Below are 27736 nucleotides of genomic sequence, written 5' to 3'. Positions count from 1 at the left end.
TGTTCTCTTGATAAGTATGTGAATTGGACCATTTTCCTGTCCTGCTAAGCATTCAAAATGTAACAAGTACTTTTGGGTGTCAGGGAGTAAAAAGTACAATATTTTCTTAAGGAATGTAGTGAATTAAAAGTAGTCAAATGTAAAAACTACTTAAGTAGTACTTTAAAGTATTTTTACTTAAGTACTTTACACCACTGAGCAACAGGAAACTCTTTTCGTGCTGGTGGTGTTTTCCGCGCTTCTCAACTGCTGACCTCGACGGACAAACTTGCAATGGTCGTGGTACTTGCAGTTGGCCTTGTGGGGGATATTGTACTCTACACGCTGTGCTGGCTGCACAAGCTCCCTGCGGCATCTGTTGCTTGCGCTAAGGTACCATACCTAAGTAACTACTCCTGCTCATGATAGCCGTGCTATCTGGGGCTGAACTACCAGACCCTGGTTCCTTTCACTGACCCTGGTCCATCTCCTGCTGCTCACACGCTGGTGCTGGGGGTCATCATCGTCGCACAGAGGCACCAGGACAGCCTGCAGGGAACCATGCTGCTCAGACAGGGAGAGGTGGACGTGGGTAGAGATTGGGAGGTGGGTGCTGCAGTAAGTGAAACACTGGCCGGTAAGAGAAGGCATGATACAGGTGAGAAGACCTGAAACATCACACAACACTCTCCTCTTTGGTACTCTGGGAATTCTCTCTCTCTATAGGGCCCATACTGTTTGCTCCACAATAGTAGCAGTCAGGGACAAGCGTAAGAGAGGATAGAGGATGGAGGGCACGATAATTGTCTCATCAGCTGCAGTGACTTCAGACTGTAATTCGAGCAGCATTGAGTGTTCCAGCACATTGCTAACAGCTATAGGTGACAGCACACCTGTAAAGTGGTAACAGGTCAGTGGGGCATCAGGCCACACACACACACCTGCTGGGTACATAGCTGCGGGAAGTAGTTTGGGGGTGGGGCTGCTGCGATTTCTTTCCGTAGATGAGGGGGAGACAGTGACTGCACACAGGTACAACACCCAGTTAATCAGGAGCTGGGGGAGAGGGGCAGATAGGGGGAGGGATGAACATATCAACATCCTGCTGAAAAGGAAGTCGTGACTGACAGGTTGTGAGGGGTGCTGTGTGAGCATTGTGATGCTCAAAACCAATTTATGCTTGACCCGAAAATGTGGTCGGGGGCGCTGTATGGATGTTGTGACGCAATTGCGAAGCCTCTGGAGGCATGCAGAGGCCAAATTGAGCTCAGTACCGCATCGCCATGTGCAGCCCAAATGATGTAACAATGTGGAGGGCTCCCTATAGCTCTGCATTTACATGATTGGTTGACGGTAGGTGGGGGTGGGAGGTCCTTTATAAACACAAACTCACTTCCTTGACAACTTTCTTCACAACAAGCTCTGCTTCAACAACAATCTTAAAAAAAAAAAACTCAGCTCTGTGTCCCACAGATCCCTGCAAAGCTGGCTTGCCTAACCTGATACACAAAGGCAACTGATTAGCTGAGTTTAGAGTGTTGTGTGATACCAAAGAGGCAGTGGAGGCTTCTGAGAGACGGGTGCAGCCAGTTTATCAGAACACATCTATTAAGCAATTTTGTTTTCTCTGCCCCCCCCTCTTCTCGCTCTCTGTCTCTGTCTCTCTTGCAGTATCCTGTTTGGTAATTTAGTGGGTTTTAACCAGCTTTCCTCAGCGTGTATGTCTTGCTTTGTCTCTCCATGGCCTTGTTTCAAGTCAATTCAAGGGGCTTTATTGGCATGGGAAACATATGTTAACATTGCCAAAGCAAGTGAAGTCTCCTTGTGTTGTTCTCTTCCTCTCCTCATCTCTCACGACAATATGTCATGTTATGAGACTTTCACACTCATCCGACTTCCTTGTGCTGTTTTTAAAATACACTGTTTATTTCTCTCACAAACACACACAACTCATGACATACTGTACATTCATATCATGTCTGTCGTTGATTCTCTCCTCTCTCCACCCTCCCCCTCCATGCAGCAACACCACCAGTTGTGTATCAAGATCCTGGGAGACTGTTACTACTGTATCTGTGGCCTGCCTGGCTACCGTGACGACCACACAGCTTGCTCCATCATAATGGGCCTGGCCATGGTGGAAGCCGCCTTGTTAGTTAGGGGAAGGACAAGAGTGCGTGCGTGCACGTGTTCTCCCTGCGTGTCCACATCTCCCAGAGGACCATGGAGAGTTTGACCTAGAGCTGGGAAGCTGAGGGGAGAGGTATAAGTACCTGCTGGAGAAAGGCATAGACACATACCTGTTGCTGGTACCCAAGGAAACCACCCAGGTCAACGGACTCAACGGGGTGGTGAGAGATTACCTTTTTCTGTCTGGCATGGTTCTGTAAATGAAATGTTTTATATTCCTCTCCCTCTGTCTCCCCCCTCGTTTTTCAGAACGGAAACTCTCCCCAGTTGATTAACACCACATAGACCAATGGGAGCATTGGCTCTGTCCGGGCCACGCCCATAGAGTGCAAACAGGAAGACACACAGGTACACCTAAGCCGTAGCCCTTTCCTGCAGTTAAATGACTAGTGACCTCATGGGTGGAATGTTATTCATATTTTTCATAATTTTATAATAAACTATTTCAAAAAAACTGCCGAAAATCCGGTGTTTCTATGTCAAACGGTTCTGTGATGTACATAACTCAAAATGTAATACATTTTAACATTTTTAATCCCATAACCATGTGTGTGAGGTGTATACTTCTGTTTCAAAGTAGATTTGTTTAAGTCTACCAAGAAACACTCTGTGTGACCCTGATTTCTAAATTTTTCAGTTTAAGATTTCCTTTAGATTTGACTAAGTGTGTGAATTTCACTGTGAGCCTATTTATGACCTTTGACCTGTGATGCCTAAGTGACGAGCCCTCAGCGTCAGATAAACAAGAAGACGGACGCCAGGGAGTGTGAACAGGAGCTGAACAGACTACTGAACCTGGAGCTGCTGGAGAGAGAACGAAGAGACGTAAGTGAGGAGGAGAAGAGGAAAGAGTAGATAGAATAGGGGGTTGCTCTGAGAACCCCAAACACTACAGCTACATGGCGGTGCTGTCGCTCGTGGCGACCACCATATACTGGTGCGGGTCAGCCAGCTGGTCAAGCTGGGGCTCATGCTGCTGGTAGTTGTGACAACGGGTGTCGTCAACATCTACAGCTGGAGGGACATCTACGAACTATATGACTTCATACGATTTACCAGCTACAGGTGAGGAACAATAACCCCTCAAGTGGTGCTAAAAACATGTACTGAAATGGTAGGTAGGTAATGTGTAAAGCTGTGGATACTCAATATGTTCCCTCTCGCTCTCCCCCATCTTCTCTCTGTCCTCAGGACATCTGTAGTCCCTTCCAAGTCTCTGATGACAGTGATGGTCATTATCATGAGGATAAGCTTTTACTACTTTGCCAGACATGTGAGTCACCTCCTCCTGACCATCCTCACAATCACACCTCAGAACCAGATTGAGTCAGACCTCAATGAGCCTCAGCCTGTAACTCGTAAATAATAATAATAATAATCTTGTTACTGATTCCCCCAACAACAATAGTCTGTAGGAGCTTCCCCCACACTCTCCTCTTCCTCACCTCTCTCTTTCTCACACACATACACCTAGGTGGAGAGGCAGTCAAATAAGCTGTTCTTGTGAAAGATTGAGGTGCATGACCAGAAGGTTAGGGTGTTTGAGATGAATCACTGGTCACCAACATGCTGCCTGAACATGTCGCCCAACACTTCCAGGGCTCTAAGAGAGGCGAGGTGAGAGAAGGAATGGAGAGTAAAAAGATAGAGGGAAAATGAAAAGACAAACAAGAAGGGAGAAAGGGTATGGGAAAAAAATACAGCGAGTTGTAAACGTTTTTCTTCCCTATCAGTTTTGTTTCTCCTCTGTAGGAGCTGTACAGCCAGTCAAATTATGAGAAGACTACATAGCTGTGGGAAGTAGTTTAGAGGTGGGGCTGCTGCGATTTTTTTCCGTAGATGAGGGGGAGTCGGCGACTGCACACAAGTAGACACACTTGACAGTGTGAGTCATCTTAACCCACTGTGTGTGTGTGTGTGTGTGCGCGCGTGTGTGCGCTTGTGTGTGTGTGTGTGTGTTTTAGTACAGTAACTGAATAATTGGATAACATGTGGCTTTCTCATTGCTTAGTTTAGTAAAATACATATGAATTAACTGACTTATTTTGGAAAGAATTTTCAACATATAATATCACATGTACAGTTGAAATCGGAAGTTTACATACACCTTAGCCAAATACATTTAAACTCAGTTTTTCACAATTCCTGACATTTAATCCTAGTAGAAATTCTCTGTCAGTTAGGATCACCACTTTATTTTAAGAATGTGAAATTATATTTTTCAGCTTGTATTTCTTTCATCACATTCCCAGTGGGTCAGAAGTTTACATACACTCAATTAGTATTTGGTAGCATTGCCTTTAAATTGTTTCACTTGGGTCAAATGTGTCAGGTAGCCTTCCACAAGCTTCCCACAATAAGTTGAGTGAATTTTGGCCCATTCCTCCTGACAGAGCTGGTGTAACTGAGTCAGGTTTGTAGGCCTCCTTGCTCGCACACGCTTTTTCAGTTCTGCCCACAAATTTTCTATAGGATTGAGGTCAGGGCTTTGTGATGGCCACTCCAATACCTTGACTTTGTTGTCCTTAAGCCATTTTGCCACAACTTTGGAAGTATGCTTGGGGTCATTGTCCAAGAAGACACATTTGCGACCAAGCTTTAACTTCCTGACTGATGTCTTGAGATGTTGATTCAATATATCCACATACTTTTCCTTTCTCATGAAGCCATCTATTTTGTGAAGTGCACCAGTCCCTCCTGCAGCAAAGCACTCCACAACATGATGCTGCCACCCCCGTGCTTCGCGGTTGGGATGGTGTTCTTCGGCTTGCGAGCTTCCCCATTTTTCGGCCAATGTGACAAAGGGGTGACTCCATGACCTGGACACAGCGCAAACTAAGCTAAGGGGAAATCAATCTCCTAAAAAAGAAAACACAATCACTCGAAAATCATTCCCGTGAATTCAATGTGCGGGTCATATGACTTGAAACTGGTGTGGAAGTGGGCAACCCAACTTCCTTCATGACCAATCATTTCTATGAACTGTTTTGTCAGGAGAAGCAAGGCGCACGGGTCCCCTCCGGAACAGATCCCAGTGTATGATTGTTGGAATCCACAGTTTTTAAGTCAAACGGCAAATTGTTCGCCTCAAAGCGGAACCGGGAGCTCTTACTTATGTGGAGAAGAGGATCAGCATCTACCCAGATCTGAGTGCCGAACTGCTGAAACAGATGACGACCTACAGTACAATGAGGTGAGATCAGAGCTATGCAAGCTAAACCTGAGATGCTGCTTCATCCACCCGGCAAAACTCATCATAACCTTCCAGCATACAACACACGTTTTCCACTGCCAAGGAGGCTCAATACTTCCTTAAGAAACACATCAAGCCCAACACACAAAAGGGACGAGCCGACAGATATATTCAGATATTCTGTCCATGCACAATCATGCAGCCTAGCCTATGGCTGTGATGCTGCCCTCAGCATAAAACAACGAGGACACCCTTCAATTGGGTAAAAGGAACACTTATTATTATTATTGTTATTGCTGAACATTGGACTTCATTCTCATTATGTTGCCTATGGTCCAGGACATTTAGATAATGATAACTTCACACCAATTAATGGACAATATATTAAAGTGTCATACAGACTGGGGCTGCTTCCTTGTGGGGCTACAGCGCATTACATGGGCTAAACTGTTTAGAATAGATGGCCAGTCTCAAATGGGATACCACAGATGGCTGTCCCCCTCTGTTTACACTTCTGAATGTATCTGAATGGCCTACAGGCCATGATTCATTATTGTGAAGATTAGAGACTGCATTTCCTGCACATACCCTCTACTTTTTTCTTTGTACATAGTATAGAGCACCTAAATGCTTAATACACATTGAGGGTACTTTATGTTTAAAGTCATTTAGACCATATTGCTAATAATAATGAAGATAATGGATCAATTATCAATCAAAGCTATTACTCCTACAGCCATCCTATTTGACTCTTTAGCCTTGCAAATCTGTTGTTATATCTAGACTACTTATTTTCTCTTCTTCTTTTCATCAAGTCTGCAAACTTACATTTAAAGGTCTGAAGGGGTACATGTTTACTTATTTCATGTTTTAGTTTCTTTCTCTCTCAATACCTTAAGATCCCCCCCAAAAACGCCGCTTAAGAGAGTTAATATTTAAGGAAGTGGGGGAATGGTTCACAGGGGGGTTCTGGGTGGGGAACAACCAATGGGTGGGTGTCTCTGTGGGTCATGCTTTTTGTTTCACATAAATGGGCTTATTAACACTAAAGATAACAATTACATCATTAATAATACATTAAAAAATGGTTTAACAATGGCAACGCTAGCTATTCTCTCTTAGAATTTGAAAGGCCTAAACTGTCCTATTAAACGTTCCAGCTGTCTTGATATTCTAGAAAGAAACCATGTTGATATAGCAATGCTCCAAGAAACACACCTGCTCCAAGAAACACACCTGCTCCAAGAAACACACCTGCTCCAAGAAACACACCTGCTCCAAGAAACACACCTGCTCCAAGAAACACACCTGCTCCAAGAAACACACCTGCTCCAAGAAACACACCTGCTCCAAGAAACACACCTGCTCCAAGAAACACACCTGCTCCAAGAAACACACCTGCTCCAAGAAACACACCTGCTCCAAGAAACACACCTGCTCCAAGAAACACACCTGCTCCAAGAAACACACCTGCTCCAAGAAACACACCTGCTCCAAAAGGACTCACAAAGAATAGAGAACCATTTGTACAAACTGGATGCTTTTTCATCAGCCCCAAACAAAACTAAAGGTGTAATCATAATGATACATAAGGAACAAAACATCACCATCTTCGGTAAAGACCAAGAAGGCAGAATCACTTTCCTGAAAGTTACCCATAATGGAAAGAAAATTGCCTTTATTAATGTGTACGCTTCAAATTCATAAATATCTGCAATTCCATCTGGTTATTGGGACAGACATGAATGCCATTTTGTACATGCGAGACAAATCTAATAAGAACAACAATAATCCACAAGCAACCAAGGCTCTCCAGCATATACTCTCTGATTACAACATCATTGAAGCCTGGTGAGCTCATCACTCTAAAGCAAAATAGTACACTTTCTACGCAAACAGGCATAAATCATTCTCACAAATCGATTACATACTATTATCTACAAGTCTATTTTCTTTAATCAAGCAAATAGAAATTCGACCAACGCGCTTTACTGACCACCACGCTTACTACTGCCAACTTCAAATTTCAGAATCTCCTGAAAGAGCCACAAGATGGCATTTCAATGTTTCATTACTACAAAATCCTACATTCTGTGATCAATTTGAAATTGAACTAAATTAATTAATAATGATCAATAAAAATTCAGTGGATGACCCTCGGATTCTATGAGATGCCACCAAAGGTTTTATTTAAAAAAAACTTGAATAAATCACAATTAAAGAAGATATCAGATTTGGAAATGTTTGTTAAGTGCATTGTTAAGTTCACAACGAACACTGTTTTCAGACCTGGTAGCTATTACTCTTTCCAAAGTCAAGACAGAACTTAATTTATCGATAAGACAGAGAGCAGAATTTGCCATCCATCGAGTTAGACTCAACCATTACGTCCATGGTAATCGTCCCAGTCGTTTACTGGCCAACAAGGTACGCAGTAATGATCAATTAGCTGATATAGCAACTATTGAATCTGAAACAGGGAAGTACGATCAGAACCCAAATTCTCCCGCTTCTATAAAGAACTGTACACCTCTGATTTTAAATCCACACCAAGCCAGACTAAGTCCTTTCTAAAATAATTAAGAACTCCTCTTCTCTCAACAGAGGAAGACACCTCGCTGGGAGCCCAAATCTCTTTAAATGAACTCAAAAGGGCATTGGATAGCATGAATAAAGGCAAATCACCTGGATGGGCCGGTATTCCTCCTAAGGTCTATTTACAATTAGTTCCACTATTGCTCAAAATTATTAATACAGCTGTTCACAAGGTTCATTTGGGAGAGATGTGAATACAGCACTAATTTAGCTTTTATAAAAATAAAAAAAGGTAAGATGCTACCCAGTGTTCTCACTATTGCCCCCTATCTTTGATAAACACAGACATTAATTTGTTTTCCAAAATATTGTTGTCCAGTCTCGAATATTTACTTACTCAAATTAGTCCACACGGCCCAACGCAGGTTTTTTTTAAAAATACATTTATTCTCTGTTGACTGTCACACTCTGATCTGTTTCACTTGTCTTTGTGCTTGTCTCCACCACTTATACCTGTGTTCTCTGTTTGTCTGTTGCCAGTTTGTTTTGTTTTGTGAAACCTACCAGCGATTTCCCCCTTGCTCCTGTCTGTTCTAGTTCCTGTTTTCTAGTTGTTTACGGTTTTGACCTTTCTGCCTGCCCTGACCCTGAGCCTGCCTGCCGTTCTGTACCTTGCCTCACCACACTGGATTATTGACCCCTGCCTGTTCTTACATATCTTGCATTACTCATCTCATTTGTATATACTGTATTCTATACTATCTATTGCATCTTAGCCTATGCTGCTCTGGCATCAATATATTTATATTTATATATTCTTATTCCATTCCTTACTTAGATTTGTGTGTGTTAGGTATTTGTTGTGGAATTGTTAGATATTACTTGTTAGATATTGCTGCACTGTCGGAACTAGAAGCACAAGCATTTCGCTACACTCACAATAAATAACATCTGCTAACCATGTGTATGTGACCAATACGATTTGATTTGATTTTGATTTGATCCGAAGGGAGAAGACACATGTTTCTGAGGACTTTTTATTGTCAACAGTAACACGAATGTCTGAATGTCATCAAAATGTAAGTAGCGGGTTTTTTTTTTAAAAAGTTTATCAATTTAAAAAAAATGTTTTTAGTTGTAGATATAATCCAATGAAGTTATATCTATAATTGTTTTTTAAATATACAAGTAGGAAAGATAAATAATCCACTAATGCCCAGTTAGCACCAGTTTATGCTAATTTGCTAGCTAGCAACCTCACTAGCAGTAAATGCTAGCCAGCTAGCTAGTTAGCATAAGCTGCAAGGAGTGCTAGCTAACAACCTTACTACCAGATCATCTGAGGTAAAATACATTTAAAAAATAATGTAACTAATTGAAGTGGTAAATGTTTCCACTAGTGACTGATAGCTTTACAGTTAATGTTACTTTAGAGTCTTTATTCTATTTTACACAGCATTTTATGTCATATTGCTGGATAGCTAGCTAGGTTTTTAAGAGACAGCTTTTCAATTGGCATCTCTCTCCCTGTTTTCAGTCACAGGTGGGGAATTGATTAGGTATGAGCAGTGCAGGAGGTGAACTCATGAGTTGGGCTCCAATTTTATTTGGGATAGCTTTATTTGTGACCTACAGTGCATTCGGGAAAAGTATTAAGACCCCTTGACTTTTTCCACATTTTGTTACGTTACAGCCTTATTCTAAAATGTATTAAATTGTTTTTTTCCCTCATAACGACAAAGCAAAAACAGGTTTTTATACATGTTTGCACATTTTATTTTAAAAAACTACTGAAACATCGCATTTACGTAAGTATTCAGACCCTTTACTCAGTACTTTGTTGAAGCACCTTTGGTAGTGATTACAGCCTCGAGTCTTCTTGGGTATGACGCTACAAGCTGATTGGGGAGTTTCTCCCATTCTTCTCTGCAGATGCTCTCAAGCTCTGTCAGGTTAAGGAGTGGCTTACGTCTGGTCACACTACCATAATGGCCTAATTGGTGGAGTCGCTGCATAGATGGCTGTCCTGGAATGTCCCACAGTTGACAATGCATGTCAGAGCAAAAACCAAGCCATGAGATCTAAGGAATTGTTCATAGAGCTCCGAGACAGGATTCTGTCGAGGCACAGATCTGGGGAAGGGTACCAAAAAATGTCTGCAGCATTGAAGGTCCCCTAAACTGTAGCCATTTATTTCCCTTTGTAGTTTATTGGCCTAAGCATGACCTTCATCCACATACCATTTCTTACCAAACATTGCTTTTTTGTGTCAGCAATTAAACATTGTTCTTAGGGGGGGCTAGTTACCCCCTAGTACCCTAATAATAGGTAATTACCACTAATTACTTACTGGTACTTTGATACGTTTCAGCCATATGTTCTACTGTATGGCTGTTGCTAATTTTGATGTAGGAGTTGCCAATACTGCTATCTGTATTATTTGTTGTTTGTAGTATAATTCTGTACAGCCATTGATGTTATTGTTGTATTGGTTGCACAAGTGCTTTTGCAGAAGTAGTTTGGTTGATGTATTGGCGGGCATTGTCTTTTGCATGCACACGCTACCGCAGCGTTTTCCGTGGTGGCTTTTATTAAGGTGTTTTATTGTGGTGCCATGGGCGAGCTTCTAGAGTCATCCCAGACCGTTCTTGGAGGTTGCTCATGCGCAGAGTAATTTATGACCCTGTGGCGGCAGGGCAGATCTGATGTCTCATCTTGACCCTTTGTGCCATACATCTTGACCCTTTTTCAATCCAAGTAATTGGTTTCGCTTTCTCTCTCCAAGAGGTGAATGTTCAAGTTCATGTTATATTGATGCTGTGTTTATAGTCCTTTGTAGACATGTTGTAAGTGCATTTCAATTTGTAATTTTATTGAATTGAAAAACATCCGGCGCCGACAGAGATGGCCGCCTCGCTTCGCGTTCCTAGGAAACTATGCAGTATTTTGTTTTTTTATGTGTTATTTCTTACATTGTTACCCCAGGAAATCTTAGGTTTTATTACATACAGTCGGGGAGGAACTATTGGATTTAAGAGCATTGTCAACTCACCAACATTACGACCAGGAATACGACTTTCCTGAAGCGGATCCTCTCTTTGGCGCACCACCCAGGACAATGGATCGGATCCCAGCCGGCGACCCAAAACAACGGCGCTGCAGAAGGGGCAGACGGAGCGGTCTTCTGGTCAGGCTCCGTAGACGGGCACATCGCGCACCGCTCCCGAGCATACTATTCGCCAATGTCCAGTCTCTTGACAACAAGGTAGACGAAATCCGAGCAAGGGTTGCCTTCCGGAGAGACATCAGAGACTGTAACGTTCTTTGTTTCACGGAAACATGGCTCACTCGAGACACGCTATCGGAGTCGGTACAGCCACCTGGTTTCTTCACGCATCGCGCCGACAGAAACAAGCATCTCTCTGGTAAGAAGAAGGGCGGGGGTGTATGCCTTATGATTAACGAGACGTGGTGTGATCATAACAACATACAGGAACTCAAGTCCTTTTGTTCACCTGACTTAGAATTCCTCACAATCAAATGCCGACCGCATTATCTACCAAGAGAATTCTCTTCGATCATAATCACAGTCGTGTATATTCCCCCCAAGCAGACACATCGACGGCCCTGAACGAACTTCATTTGACTCTATGTAAACTGGAAACCACATATCCTGAGGCTGCATTTATTGTAGCTGGGGATTTTAACAAGACTAATCTGAAAACAAGGCTCCCTAAGCATAGCATATCGATTGCGCGACCCGGGCTGGCAAAACCCTGGATCATTGTTATTCTAACTTCTGCGACGCATATAAGGCCCTCCCCCGCCCTCCGTTCGGAAAAACTGACCACGACTCCATTTTGTTGATCCCAGCCTATAGACAGAAACTAAAACAGGAAGCACCCGTGCTCAAGTCTGTTCAACGCTGGTCCGACCAATCGGATACCACGCTTCAAGATTGCTTCGATCGCGTGGACTGGGATATGTTCAGCATAGCGTCAAACAACAACATTGATGAATACGCTGATTCGGTGAGCGAGTTCATTAGCAAGTGCATCGGTGATGTTGTACCCACAGCGTCTTTAAAACATTCCCCAACCAGAAACTGCGGATTGATGCCAGCATTCGCGCAAAACTGAAAGCGCGAACCACTGCTTTTAATCAGGGCAAGGTGACCGGAAACATAACCAAATAAAAAACAGTGTAGCTATTCCCTCTGCAAGGCAATCAAACAAGCTAAGCGTCAGTATAGAGACAAAGTAGAGTCGCAATTCAACGGCTCAGACACGAGAGGTATGTTGCAGGATCTACAGTCAATCACTACAGACTACAAAAGAAAAACCTGCCCCGTCGCGGACCACGATGTCTTGCTCCCAGACAAACTAAACAACTTCTTTGCTCGCTTTGAGGACAATACAGTGCCACTGACACGGCCCGCTACCAAAACCTGCGGGCTCTCCTTCACTGCAGCCAACGTGGTTAAAACATTTAAACGTGTTAATCCTCGCAAGGCTGCAGGCCCAGACGGCATCCCCAGCCGCGTCCTCAGAGCATGCGCAGACCAGCTGGCTGGTGTGTTTACGGACATATTCAATCAATCCTTATCCCAGTCTGCTGTTCCCACATGCTTCAAGAGGGCCACCATTGTTCCTGTTCCCAAGAAAGCTAAGGTAACTGAGCTAAACGACTACCGCCCCGTAGCACTCACTTCCGTCATCATGAAGTGCTTTGAGAGACTAGTCAAGGACCATATCACCTCCACCCTACCTGACACCCTAGACCCACTCCAATTTGCTTACCGCCCCAATAGGTCCACAGACGACGCAATCGCAATCACACTGCACACTGCCCTAACCCATCTGGACAAGAGGAATACCTATGTAAGAATGCTGTTCATCGACTACAGCTCAGCATTTGACACCATAGTACCCTCCAAACTCGTCATTAAGCTCGAGACCCTGGGTCTCGACCCCGCCCTGTGCAACTGGGTCCTGGACTTCCTGACGGGCCGCCCCCAGGTAGTGAGGGTAGGTAACAACATCTCCACCCCGCTGATCCTCAACACTGGGGCCCCACAAGGGTGCGTTCTCAGCCCTTTCCTGTACTCCCTGTTCACCCATGACTGCGTGGCCATGCACGCCTCCAACTCAATCATCAAGTTTGCAGACGACACTACAGTGGTAGGCTTGATTACTAACAACGACGAGCTGGCCTACAGGGAGGAGGTGAGGGCCCTCGGAGTGTGGTGTCAGGAAAATAACCTCACACTCAATGTCAACAAAACAAAGGAGATGATCGTGGACTTCAGGAAACAGCAGAGGGAGCAGCCCCCTATCCACATCGACGGGACAATAGTGGAGAGGGTGGAAAGTTTTAAGTTCCTCGGCGTACACATCATGGACAAATTGAAATGGTCCACCCACACAGACAGCGTGGTGAAGAAGGCTCAGCAGCGCCTCTTCAACCTCAGGGGGCTGAAGAAATTGGGCTTGTCACCAAAAACACTAGCAAACTTTTACAGATGCACAATTGAGAGCATCCCGTCGGGTTGTATCACCGCCTGATACGGCAACTGCTCCGCCCACAACCGTAAGGCTCTCCAGAGGGTAGTGAGGTCTGCACAACACATCACCGTGGGCAAACTACCTGCCCTCCAGGACACCTACACCACCCGATGTCACAGGAAGGCCATAAAGATCATCAAGGACAACAACCACCCGAGCCACTGCCTGTTCACCCCGCTATCATCCAGAAGGCGAGGTCAGTACAGGTGCATCAGAGCGGGGACCGAGAGACTGAAAAACAGCTTCTATCTCAAGGCCATCAGACTGTTAAACAGCCATCACTAACATTGATTGGCTGCTGCCAACATACTGACTCAACTCTAGCCACTTTAATAATGGAAAAATGTATGTAATAAATGTATCACTAGCCACTTTAAACAATGCCACTTTATATAATGTTTACATACCCTACATTACTCATCTCATATGTATATACTGTACTCTATACCACCTACTGCATCTTGCCTATGCCGTTCGGCCATCACTTATTCATATATTTTTATGTACATATTCTTATTCATTCCTTTACACTTGTGTGTATAAGGTAGTTGTGAAATTGTTAGGTTAGATTACTTGTTAGATATTACTGCATGGTCAGAACTAGAAGCACAAGCATTTCGCTACACTCGCATTAACATCTGCTAACCATGTGTATGTGACAAATAAAATTTGATTTGAGTGTAATGCCATTTGCCATTTATTCATGTACATATATATACATTGCATAGTTATAACCCTTATCTAATACTTTTTAAATGTGTGCATGTCTTTGTCTTATAAAACTGCAGCAATTCCAAGTTGTCATTCGGATTACCAAAATCATATAAACATCTTCAAATGGAAACGTGTGTGTGGTGGTGACTATCAAGAGTACAGTGATGGGCCTCAACATCATCTTATAACCGGACAGCACTATAGAAGGCAAAACCAAACCAATCAGTTATAAGTATATAGCGGGTGAGGGTATTCACAGCCGACCGCTCAGAAAAGGTGAGGGCATACCAGCCAACCGTTTTTACATGGTCCTTCTAGCTGGATTTAGTGACCAACAGTTTTTTACATGGTCCATCATTTCTCCAGATTTAGCGACCAATAGTTTTTACAAAAATACTGTATACAAATCCCTCAGCCATAGTTATAACAGGCAATCCAACCTCAGTAGGTGGAATAATATCCCAGTTGCTTTGTCACGATCGTCTAATGAATTAACGGACCAAGGCGCAGCGTACGTAGAGTTCCACATGTTTAATAAAATGAAACTAACAAAAACAACAAATAAGAACAAACAATACGTGAAGCTCAAGCAGTGCTCACAGGCAACTACACAGAAACAAGATCCCACAAAAACCATCCACCCACCACCCACTTGGGAGCTAGGCCCACCCACCACCCACTGGGGAGCCAGGCCCAGCCAATCAGAATTCGTTTTTTCCCACAAACGGGCTTCATTACGGTCAGAAATACTTCCCAGTTTCGGTCTTAGACAATCCTGCAGGTGAAGAAGCCGGATGTGGAGGTTCTGGGTTGGCATGGTTACACGTGGTTTGCGGTTGTGATGGATGTACTGCCAAATTTTCTAAAACGACGTTGAAGGTGGCTTGTGGTAAAGAAATTAACATTACATTCTCTGGCAACAGCTCTGATGGACATTCTTGCAGTCAGCATGCCAATTGCACTCTCCCTCAAAACTTGTGGTATCGTGTTGTGTTTGACAAAACTGCACATTTTAGAGTGGCCTTTTGTCCCCAGCACAAGGTGCACTTGTGTAATGATGCTGTTTAATCAGCTTCTTGCTATTCCACACCTGCCAGGTGGATGGAATATCTTGGCAAAGGAGAAACGCTCACTAACAGAGATGTAAACAAATGTGTACACAACATTTTAGAGAAATACACTTTTTGTGCATGTGGAAAATTTCTGGGATCTTTTATTTCAGCTCATGAAACATGGGACCAACATTTTACATGTTGCGTTTATATTTTAGTGTAGTATGCAAAGAGGGAAAGACGTAGCAGGACTATTCGTACCAAACTTTAAATTGTATTTCCAGTCACTAGCATTTCGCCCCATCTTAAATTGGTTTAGACTGATTATTCTGCTCCCTTGCTGAGTATAGAGGGAAATATGATGTCTCCTATTGCCCTGGAAGAGGTGGTCATCACTGATATATCCCTTAATCAGGATCGGACCCTTTAAAAAAATAATTGCCTAAAATGACATACCCAAATCTAACTGCCTGTAATGATGTACACTGAGAATCGGGAAGCGAGTTCAGGGAGTGAATACATTTAAATAATAAATGAACAAAACAAGAAATACGAACAGCGCACCGACATGAAACAGCAACAGAAACAATGACGACTGGTGTGCGCCATAACGAGCAGCCTGGTGACCTAGAGGCCGGAAGGATAGCACACGTGACACTGCCTGTAGCTCAGGATATGCATATTCTTGATACCACTTGAATGGAAAAAGTTTGTGGAAATCTGAAATTAATGTAGGAGAATATAACACATTAGATCTGGTAAAAGATAATACGAAACAAAAAACATGCGTTTTCTATAAATAAAAAAAATCTTCTTTGAAATGCAAGAGGCCATAAAATCACATAGGAGTTTAAGCGCAATATAGATTCTGGCCACCAGATGACAGCAATGTGTGTGCAAAGTTTCAGACTGATCCAGTTTACACTATGCCCTAACCAGACTTGCGCATGCGCCATCGTGTGCAAATTGATTTTGTCCCCCCACACCAAACGCGATCACGACACGCAGGTTGAAATATCAAAACGAACTCTGAACCAATTATATTATTTTGGGAACAGGTCGAAAAGCATTAAACATTTATGTCAATGTAGCTCGCTAGCTTGTAGTTTCTAACTAATTTGTCCTATTTAGCTAGCTAGCTTGCTGTTGCTAGCTAATCTGTCCTGGGTTATAAACATTGAGTTGTTATTTTACCTGAAATACATAAAATCCTCTACTCCGACAAATAATCCACACATAAAACGGTCAACCGAATCGTTTCCAGTAATTTCTCCTCCTTCCAGGCTTCTTTTTCTTCTTTGTACTTTATATGGCGATTGGCAACTAACTTTCATATAAGGTGCATTACCACAACCGACCTCAGTTCATCTTTCAATCGCCCACGTGGGTATCTTTTCCTAAAAACCAATGAGAAGATAGCACATGGGTATATGCTTCTAAAAACCAATGAGCAGATGGGAGAGGCAGGACTTGCAGCGAGTTCTATGTTACAAGTATAATCACCTATTTTAGCGCCTGGCAACGCAGACGCTCGTTGGTGCGCGCGAGCAGTGTGGGTGCAATGATTGAATAACATGTATGTGTCAATTTATATAGCAACGCTCGTGCACACGACGGGTCCGGTTTGGGCATTGTGTTACATTACTGCACAACATTTTGATTCAAGTCTGCCCAAATGTGCCGAATTGGTCAATTGATACATTTTCAAGTATATAACTATAGAGAACATACACAAATGATATGGTAATAAAAGTTTACACACTCCCAGGAAGGTCATACATTATTTTCCCTACAGAAAAGACACCAAGACACTAACCATCACACATCTAGATGGCAGGGTGGGTGTGGGGCCAGAAAAAGCAGTTGTTCAAACTGTAGAACCCAGTTCCTACATTTTAATTTAATTTACCTTCAGAGGTGAATGTATCAAACCAGTTGCCGTGATAAAAGTTATTTATTGTTGTGCACTCTCCTCAAACAATAGCATGGTATTTTTTCAATGTAATAGCTACTGTAAATTGGATAGTGTAGTTAGATTAACAAGAATTTCAGCTTTCTGCACATATAAGACAAGTCTATGTCCTGGAAAGTTGGCTGTTACGTCATTCTAGTGACATTAGTGTACGTTAGTAACAACCTTCCCGGTATAGGGACACCGATCCCGTAGAGGTTATTAAAGCTGAAATATGTAACTTTTTGGGCGACCCAACCAAATTTACATATAAATGTGAATTATAGATCTGTCATTCTCATTGAAAGCAAGTCTAAGAAGCTGTATATCTGTTCTATGTGCGCTATTTCTATGCTTCTTGTGCATAGGTTTAGTTTTTGCGTCTTTCACTTTTGGTTTTGTACACCAGCTGAAAATACAATATTTTGGGTTATTGAAAATGTTTTTCACAGTGGTTTCGATGGTACAATGGTTCTCTACACTGTACATTGCATGTTTTGTCACATAAACAGAAATTAGGCAAAACTATTAGAATTTTTGCAACCTGGAAATGGCAGAGCTATTTCTGCATATTGCTTTAGTCCTATTATTATTCCTAACACGATTTCTATTTGGCTCAAAATGAAAAAATAAAAAATTTAACTGAGAATCAACATGGCAGGCCCATACTCCAATATTTCACAATAATGCTTTGTGATCTGGAGGGCGGCCTTTTGCATCTCTCCCATTGGTCCAAATGTGGAATCGGTACCCTTACCGATGTCATGGACAGTCATGGTTGCAGAACATTCCATGATTTGAAAGATACACATTACCAGGCAACTCCATTTTTCTATATTTACAACTTAGGTCAGCTATGCTGGTGTAACGGATGTGAAATGGCTAGCTAGTTAGCGGGTACGCGCTAATAGCATTTCAATCGGTTACGTCACTTGCTCTGAGACCTGAAGTAGGGTTTCCCCTTGCTCTGCAAGGGCCGCGGCTTTTGTGGAGCGATGGGTAACGACGCTGCGTGGGCGTCAGTTGTCGATGTGTGCAGAGGGTCCCTGGTTCGCGCCCGTGTCGGGGCGAGGGGACGGTCTAAAGTTATACTGTTACACTGGCCTATGGAGTCCCTTGCGAAACCCAACTACCGAACCATCCAATGATGGTATTTATAAATAAATTATCTGGGTTCACAAAAGGACTGATCTACATTTTTAAAAAGTATGGTCCTCAGATCTAATTGAATCTGAACAACCCCTTCAACTGGAACAAAATATGGAAAAATATGACCTTTGCATCCCAAAATCCAAACCATAAATTTATACATTTTAAGTTTGTTCACAGACGGTATTTAACAACAAGGAAACATTTTAGGATGAAATTGGCCCCAACTCCCAACAGTTCACTATGTCCCCTAAATCAGGTAGGCACATTCCTTCATATGATGTGGGAGTGCCCTGCAGTTAAATGCTTTTGGGGCAAAGTTACAAAATGTATTTCAAAGTGCATGAATTTAAATATGAAATGCTTTGCATCTATTATGTTACTTAACGATGATAGCCCCTTGAATCTCTCAATTAATCAGAGAAGATTACTACTGGCAGGCAGTACTGCTGCGAGAGAAAAAATAAATGTTGGCTCTAAGATGGCAATCACCTCACTCTCTCCCATTTAATCAGTGGATACAGTTACTATTACAAGTTATAACATTAGAATTATCTCCAGTGAGAATGAATGGTGCTAGTCAAGGAACAATTGAGGCATGGACAAATACTGTATACTTGACTCTGTAAAGAACAGTCTCTGCTGAAGCCCCACACATACAAACCAATAATATATATTTATTTCGACTTTTGTTACTTTCTTTGCATTCAGGCCCACGAGGAAGGGGTGGTACTTGGGGTCTCTGGTCTTTGTGGGGGATGGTGGGGGTGATTGGGGGGGTTGTAAGGGGAGACTCAGGGGATGGATGGTTGGAAGGGGGACTGATAAACAACCTTGGTTGCTGGGTGGGATGGGAAGGGGTGGGAGGAATGGTTTCTTTGGGTCGGGTTGGGGTGGGGTCTCTGTTCTTTGTATGGAGTCACACTCGAGAGCAATACAAACAGATCCGGTAACCACAGCAACTGATAACACTGAGCTCAATATATAGCATGTCTCATCAAGCTCAATGTAGGATCGGACCCCTTTTTTCAATTTTCACCTGAAATGACATACCCAAATCTAACTGCCTGTAGCTCAGGACCTGAAGCATTGATATGCATATTCTTGAAACCATTTGAAAGGAAACACGTTGAAGTTTGTGGAAATGTGAAATGAATATAGGAGAATATAATACATTAAATCTGGTCAAAGATAACACAAAGAAAAAAACATGCGTTTAAAAAAAGAGTATTTGAAACGGAAGAGAAAGGCCATTATATGACTTAGGACTCTAAGCACAATTTAGATTTTGGCCACTAGATGGCAGCAGTGTATGTGCAAAGTTTTAGACTGATACAATGATCCATTGCGTTAAAATCAAAATGTTGTATCAAGTCTGGCCAAATGTGCCTAATTGGTTTATTGATACATTTTCAAGTTCATAACTGTGCACTCTCCTCAAACAATAGCATGGTATTCTTTCACTGTAATAGCTACTGTAAATTGGACAGTGCAGTTAGATTAACAAGAATTTAAGCTTTCTGCCCATATCAGATATGTCTATGTCCTGGGAAATTTTCTTGTTGCTTACAGTGTCATGCTAATCACATTAGCGCACGTTAGCTCAACCGACACGCGGGGGGGACACCGATCCTGTAGAGCAGGGGTGTCAAAGTCAAATGGACGGAGGGCCAAATAAAAAATTTAGCTACAAGCCGAGGGCCGGACTGTTCGAATGTTCATTGAAAATTTTTTAAATGACGCATATAGTCTAGTGAACCTAATTGAACCTACTGAAAACCTAACAAATATATTCCAATATGATCAGATAAATAAAGCAATATTTTCTTATGGCTCTGTCAGTAATCTTTAATTTTCAACAGACACAAAAGACAAATTTCCTTTATATAAAAATCCCCATAACATGAACATTAAATGAAAGAAACCGGTATTCAAGGCACCATCAGTAGCCTATATTTTCTATTTTAGCAAAAGTGGGCTAAATTTACTTCAAAGAAAAAAACAATAATAGCAATTTTCTATCATCCACTCAACTGAAATATTTTTAAAATATAATTGGATTGAAATACAATAAAATAAAGTGCAAAAATCTATTAATCAAAAACAACACTTTGTTTAAGGAGAAGTAACATGCAGTGAAAACAAATATTAAACTTTAACTTTTAAACTTGAACTGAGTAAAAACTCTAAATATGTGATTGCACAGTAATGTTCACTTGTTTGAGGTTGAGGGTGATACTTGGTGGTGTCCCATCTTTTCCACAAGTTCATCAATGTTCGGGGTAAGGCTCTGAGCTGAGGAAATCCTCAGAATTGAGTGGAGGTGTTCAGCAGTAAGTCGACTTCTGTGTGATGTTTTGTTCAGGTTCATCAAAGAAAACAGTTGTTCACACAGGTATGTGCTGCCAAACATAGACAACGTTTGAGCAGCCTGGATGCGCAGCTGGGGCATTGTGTCGGGGAGGAAACGGGCGAACTCCGCAGCACCCACTGCCGCATATTTTGCCCTCAGTGCATCATTGCATTGGAGGTCAATCAACTCCATTTGGAGGTTTGGTGGTGAGCTTTCCACGTCAACAGCAAATGGGTTACCGAGCAGTTCCAACCTGCTTTTTTGTGCTTCAAAGTCAGCAAATCGGCGTCGAAAGTCAGCGGCAAGCATACCTATTTTATCAGCCAACTGTGCGCTCGGGAACGCACTGGTAGAGAGCTTCTCTTTCATGGTCTGGCAGCTGGGAAAGTGGCTCAAATTTTCTTTCCGCATCTGCGTCTCCCACAGAGTCAGTTTGGTTTTAAATGCCTTCACTGTACTGTACATATCAGAGATGACATGATCCCGACCCTGCAGCTGCAAGTTCATTGCATTCAGATGACTCGTAATGTCACACAGAAAAGCCATTTCACACAGAAACATTTCGTCTCGGAGTTGTGTTGTGTCTTTCCCTTTGCTGTCCAAGAACAGACAAATCTCCTCACGAAGCTCGAAACATCTTTGAAGCACCTTTCCCTGGCTTAGCCATCGCACCTCTGTGTGATAAGGCAAATCACCATGCTCCGTTTCTAACTCCGTCAGAAATGCCTTGAACTGGCGGTGATTCAAACCTTTGGCTCTGATAAAGTTAACTGTGCGCGTGATGATGCTCATTACATGCTCCATTTTCAAGGCTTTACCGCACAACGCTTCCTGGTGTATGATACAATGATAAGCTGTCAGCTCACCTGTCGCGTTTTCCTCTTGCATCTTTTCCCGTATCTTCGCCACCAGTCCGCTCCTGTGTCCACACATCGCAGGTGCTCCGTCGGTTGTCAAACCCACGAGTTTTTCCCAAGGCAGCTCCATCTCATTTACACATCTTGACACCTCTTCATACAAATCATGCCCCGTAGTTGTGCCATGCATAGGACGTAAAGCCAAAAACTCCTCTGTCACGCTTAGGCTGGAGTCCACTCCGCGGATGAAAATTGACAACTGGGCAATGTCAGAAATGTCGGTGCTCTCATCCACAGCCAAGGAATATGCAATGAAATCTTTTCCCTTTTTCACAAGCTGCTCTTTTAGATTGATGGACAACTGGTCTACTCTCTCGGCAATGGTGTTTCTGCTCAGACTCACATTTAAAAAGAGTTGCCTTTTTTCTGGGCAAACTTCGTCACAAACTTTAATCATGCAGTTTTTGATGAAATCTCCCTCCGTAAATGGCCGGGCTGATTTAGCGATCTCTTCTGCCAAAATAAAACTGGCCTTGACAGCAGCCTGGCCTTGTGATTTGGCTTTTTTGAACAGAGCCTGTCGAGATTTGAGGCCTCGTTTTAATTCCTCTGCCTTTTGTAGCCTTTGTTCCATGTCCATATTCTTGTTTTTGTCCGCGTGTTTCGTTTCATAATGTCGTCTCAGATTATACTCTTTCAGTACCGCCACACTTTCTCCACACAGAAGACACACAGGTTTTCCAGCTACCTCCGTGAACATATACTCCGACTCCCACCTTGTTTGAAACCCCCGGTTCTCAGTGTCCACCTTCCGTTTTGCCATTTTTGATGGGTATCTGAAAGTTAATTTTACTGTGATGCTGACGACTGCTGTGCCAATAAATATTGAAATGAAGCAGCCTACTGCTCGGTGCGTCACCGTTGCATTGTGGGAAATGTAGTATTGGTGCGTGTAAAAGATCTGCGGGCTGCCGGCTTGCTGCGGTCTGCGGGCCGGTTCTAATAATAAATCAAGATCATCCCAGGGGCCGTAAAAAACCTTCTCGCGGGCCGGATGTGGCCCGCGGGCCTTGACTCTGACATATGTGCTGTAGAGGATAACAGCATTGCTAATGGTGTTGGTGGTGTTGATGATGATGGTGTTGATGATGATTGTGATGAGGATAATGATGAAGGCTCTATTGCTCCTCTAGGCATTGTTAGAGCTTTGGCAGCACTTAGCTGACCTGGCAGACATTGCTCTGGCCATGAAGGTCATTCTCACCAAACTCAACAACCAGTCCTTCAACAGCTTCATGCTTCGCATCTAAATGTGCGTGTGTGTGTGTGTGTGTGTGTGTGTGTGTGTGTGTGTGTGTGCCATAACATACCTCTCCCCCTTAGGTCTGAATAAGGGCTCTGTGTTGGCTGTAGTGATCTGTGCTCGTAGACCTCACTATGACGTCTGGGGCAACACAGTCAACATAGCCAGCAGAATGGAGTCTACAGGGGTGATGGGCAACATTCAGGTAACACACATTGTCCAATTTCCTCTCTCTCTCTTTCCCCCTTATTTCTTCTCCATATTTTCCTATCTTCTTCTCTCTTTTATCTTGATATACAGTGTGTCACGTTCGTCGTTTGGATGAAGAGAGGAGGACCAAGGCGCAGCGTGATAAGAATACATTCTTCTATTTATTTAACGAAACGAAGAACACTTAAACAAACTATGCAAAACAACGTGAAGCTAATTATTAAACAAGTGCAGACACAGGCAACTTACAAAAAGACAATAACCCACGAAATCCCTTAAGAATATGGCTGCCTAAATATGGTTCCCAATCAGAGACAATGATAAACAGCTGCCTCTAATTGAGAACCAATCTAGGCAACCATAGACATACAAACACCTAGACTAGAAAACACCCCATAAACATACAAACCCCTAGACAAGACAAAACACATAAATCCCCCATGTCACACCCTGACCTAACCAAAATAATAAAGAAAACAAAGTAAACTAAGGCCAGGGCGTGACACAGTGTTTTCATTCTAACCCTTATAAAACCTTATCATGGAGTGACGTCACATGGGTCGTACTGGTACGGATTTTAAGATCCCCAAAAATCTGCTGTTGGCGCCCATTCAAATTAGGCCCACGGCTGTCTTGTTAGATCTTAAATTAAACATCATGACTGTTTTCTCATTAGCTGGGAATTTTGTTAGGAAGGTGTTCGATTCTCCATTGTCCGGGAGAGAGGCTGCTAAGAACCTACTCCAACTGCGTCGAAACCGTGGACTACCTGGACCTCTGGGAGGCCTTCAACACGGTCCCTTTACTCCATGTCGGGTCCGGAGACCAAGGCTATGGAGGAGTACATTGAGAACTCTCTCGCTGCAGGGAGTGTTCGTCCATCTGCCTCTCCCGCCGACGCAGGGTTCTTCTTTGTGGAGAAGGACAAAACCCTGCACCTGTATATCGACTAACGGAGCCTATGCTTTCGACCCTCTTCAGGGAGCGACCCTATTCTCAAAGTTGGACCTTCGGGAATGCCTACAATCTGGCTTGGATACGGGAAGGAGATGAGTGGAATACAGCGTTAAACATGGCTAGCGGACACAATGAGTACTTGCTTATGCCATTTGGACTGACCAACGCTCCCGCTGTGTTCCAGGCCCTGGTGAATGATGTGCTCCGGGACATGCTGAACCGGTTCGTGTTTGTCTACCTCAACGACATCCTTGTCTTCTCCCGTTAAGCTCAAGAGCACGTCCTCCATGTCTGACAGGTCCTTCAGCGTCTCCTGAAGAAACAGCTTTTCGTTAAAGCGGAGAAGTGTGAATTCCATCGCTCCACCCTCTCCTTCCTAGGATACGTCATCGCTGCAGGACATATACAGATGGATCCAGACAAGGTGAGAGCGGTGGTGGATTGGCCTCAACCCACATCCATAGTGCAGCTGCAAAATTTCCTGGGATTTGCTAACTTCTACAGCCACTTCATCTGGGGTTAAAGCACCCTGGCTTCCCCCCTCTCAGCACTCCCCTCTCCCAAGGTTCCATTCACGTGGTCTCCAGACCAGGTGTTCTCGGACCTCAAGCATTGATTCACTACAGACCCCATCTTAATCCATCTGGACCTGTCCCCTATGTTTGTGGTGGAGGTCGACGCCTTGGATGTCGAAGTGGGGGCTGTCCTGTCCCAGCGTTCTGCCCAGGACCAAAAGCTGCACCCCTGCGCTTTTCTCTCCCATCGTCCTACCCCTGTTGAAAGGAACTATGATGTGGGTAATCGAGAACTCCTCGCCATCAAGATGGTGTTGGAGGAGTGGAGGCACTGGTTGGAGGGGGCGGAACACCCATTCTTAGTGTGTACTGACCATAACAACCTGGAATATCTCCACACCGCCAAGTGCCTCAACTTTAGGCAGGCTCGTTGGGTCCTGTTATTCACCCGTTTCACCCATTTTATTCCGCTTCCCAAGTTACCCTCAGCCAAGGAGGTGGCTCAGCTCATGGTGCAGCAGGTCTTCCGGATTCATGGACTTCCGGTCGACATGGTCTCCGATCGTAGTCCTCAGTTCTCGTCCCGGTTCTGGAAGACGTTCTGCACCCTCATAGGGTTGTCGGCCTGCCTATCCTCTGGTTATCACCCCCAATCTAATGGCCAGTTGGAGTGAGCCAATCAGAACCTGGAGACGGCTCTTTGTTGCTTCGTCTCTGCCAACCTCACCACCTGGAGCCAGCAACTTGTGTGGTTGGTATACGCCAGTAACGCCCTTCCCTGCTCGGCCACTGGTCTCTCTCCCTTCGAGTGTTCCTTGGGATACCCTCTGCCCAGATGATCGTCTGCCGCAGTACCTGGAAGAGAGCCCGGGTCGCTCTTCTAAAGACCACACCCAGGTATCGCGACAGGCGGATTGCCACAGGGCCCCTGCTCCCCGCTATCGACTCGGGCAGAGGGTATGGCTTTCCACTCCGGACCTGCCCCTCCGGGTGGAGTTGCGTAAACTTTCCCCCCGTTTCATCGGCCCTTTCCCCATCTCTGAAATCCTTAGCCCCTCGGCTTTCTTTTGTTGCCCCGCACCCTCCGTATTCATTCCACTTTTCATGTGTCTAGGATTAAACCTCTGCCTCACAGCCCTTTGTCTCCTGTTTCCTGCCTGCCGTCCTGTACCAACTATGAAATAACACACATGGAATAATGTAGTAACCAAAAAAGTATTAAACGAATCAAAATATATTTAATATTTGAGATTCTTCAAAGCAGCCACCCTTTGCCTTGATGACAGCTTTGCACACTCTTGGCATTTCTACAATGTAGAAAACAGTAAAAATAAAGAAAAACCCTTGAATGAGTAGGTGTGTCCAAACTTTTGACTGGAACTGTATGTGTGTTGTTATTGCTGGAATTCAGGATTTACTGAACAGTTTTAGGCTGAACTGCTTTCAATGGGGAGAGATTGCTTCCGTGATTTTCATTGAAAACGTAACTTTCTCATATCGACCTGTGGACAATTTTTATCTGTCATTACCCTATGATGTACTGCCCCTAGGTGGTGGAGGACTGCTATAACATCATGAAGGAGTATGGATTCCGCTTCGTCCGGAGAGGGCTATCTTTGTCAAAGGGAAGGGGGAGCTACTAACCTTCTTCATGAAAGTAGCAACAGCACTGGTCCCACCACCACTACAGCCCTGCCTCACCAAGTAGTGGACCATTCCTGATCCACACCTGCTGATACAACAAACATAGTACAGATTACACATGGAGTCATCATTCTTATGTATATGAACACACTGGAGACATGCTTTAACAGCTTAAATTTAAATGCCATGGGCAAGCGTACAGTTAAAGCATAGGCAAGCGTACCATTTAAGCATGTTAAGAAAAACAAAAACACTCACTTTTGTACTCCAATAGCCGCATCTGGATTCTCTGGCAACTGATAGTCCAAGTGAAAAAGTAGAGAAACTAGGCCTATTAACTTATACACCTTTATAATGAGCAGCACAGCTTGCTCTCTGAAAGATGAAATCATAAATTTTATACATTGATGGGTACATGTACAATATGTTAGCTACTGTGTGTATATTCAGATACAGGCAACTACTTCATAGAACAACATATGTCACTCCACCCAAAGTCCATATTATGACTCCAACTAAACTAGTGTGACAGGACTTGTTTTGCCTTGAGTATGATTATCCTTTATGTTCTATTATTGTTTTCAAACAGTTGAGCTCAGGTTTTGTAAGATAATGCCACTTGAAATATTATGTATGTATAATGTGTTAATTAAAAATGTTTAATTTCCTTTTATTAGGTCTGTGTGTATTTGAACCTAGTACAGAACAGTATTTCCAGCAATCCTCAGCACAGTGAAATGACTGTGAGTTGCAGTATTATTTCTGGTCTGGTTTCTGGTGTATAAAACTCAAGTTCCGCCACTGAGTGCAAGTGATCATCTCCTCTGAATATGGATAGTGACTTTACAAATTACCTCGACTAACCTATACCGCCGCACAGTGACTCTGGACCGGTAGCCCCTACATAGGCTTTTTTTATTTTTTATTTTATTTTTTTTATTTATTTCACCTTTATTTAACCAGGTAGGCTAGTTGAGAACAAGTTCTCATTTGCAACTGCGACCTGGCCAAGATAAAGCATAGCAGTGTGAACAGACAACACAGAGTTACACATGGAGTAAACAATAAACAAGTCAATAACATGGTAGAAAAAAAAGAGAATCTATATACAATGTGTGCAAAAGGCATGAGGTAGGCAATAAATCGAATAATTACAATTTAGCAGATTAACACTGGAGTGATAAATCATCAGATGATCATGTGCAAGAAGAGATACTGGTGTGCAAAAGAGCAGAAAAGTAAATAAATAAAAGCAGTATGGGGGGTGAGGTAGGTAAATTGGGTGGGTAGTTTACAGATGGACTATGTACAGCTGCAGCGATCGGTTAGCTGCTCGGATAGCAGATTTTTAAAGTTGTTGAGGGAGATAAAAGTCTCCAACTTCAGAGATTTTTGCAATTCGTTCCAGTCGCAGGCAGCAGAGAACTGGAAGGAAAGGCGTCCAAATGAGGTTTTGGCTTTAGGGATGATCAGTGAGATACACCTGCTGGAGCGCGTGTTGCGGGTGGGTGTAGCCATCGTGACCAGTGAACTGAGATAAGGCGGCACTTTACCTAGCATAGCCTTGTAG

General features: G+C 43.3%; 1 pseudogene; it reads left to right on the top strand.

Moving 5' to 3' along the window:
* The first annotated feature begins 1695 nt into the window (after positions 1-1695).
* Positions 1696-26367, top strand: LOC139555869 (adenylate cyclase type 3-like; annotated as a pseudogene).
* The last annotated feature ends 1369 nt before the right edge of the window (positions 26368-27736 follow it).

This window comes from Salvelinus alpinus, chromosome 27, assembly GCF_045679555.1.
Source record: "Salvelinus alpinus chromosome 27, SLU_Salpinus.1, whole genome shotgun sequence".
NCBI classification, from domain to species: Eukaryota; Metazoa; Chordata; class Actinopteri; order Salmoniformes; family Salmonidae; genus Salvelinus; species Salvelinus alpinus.
The sequence above is the reverse complement of the archived record's forward strand: the minus strand, read 5'-3'. Positions and strand labels throughout refer to the sequence as shown.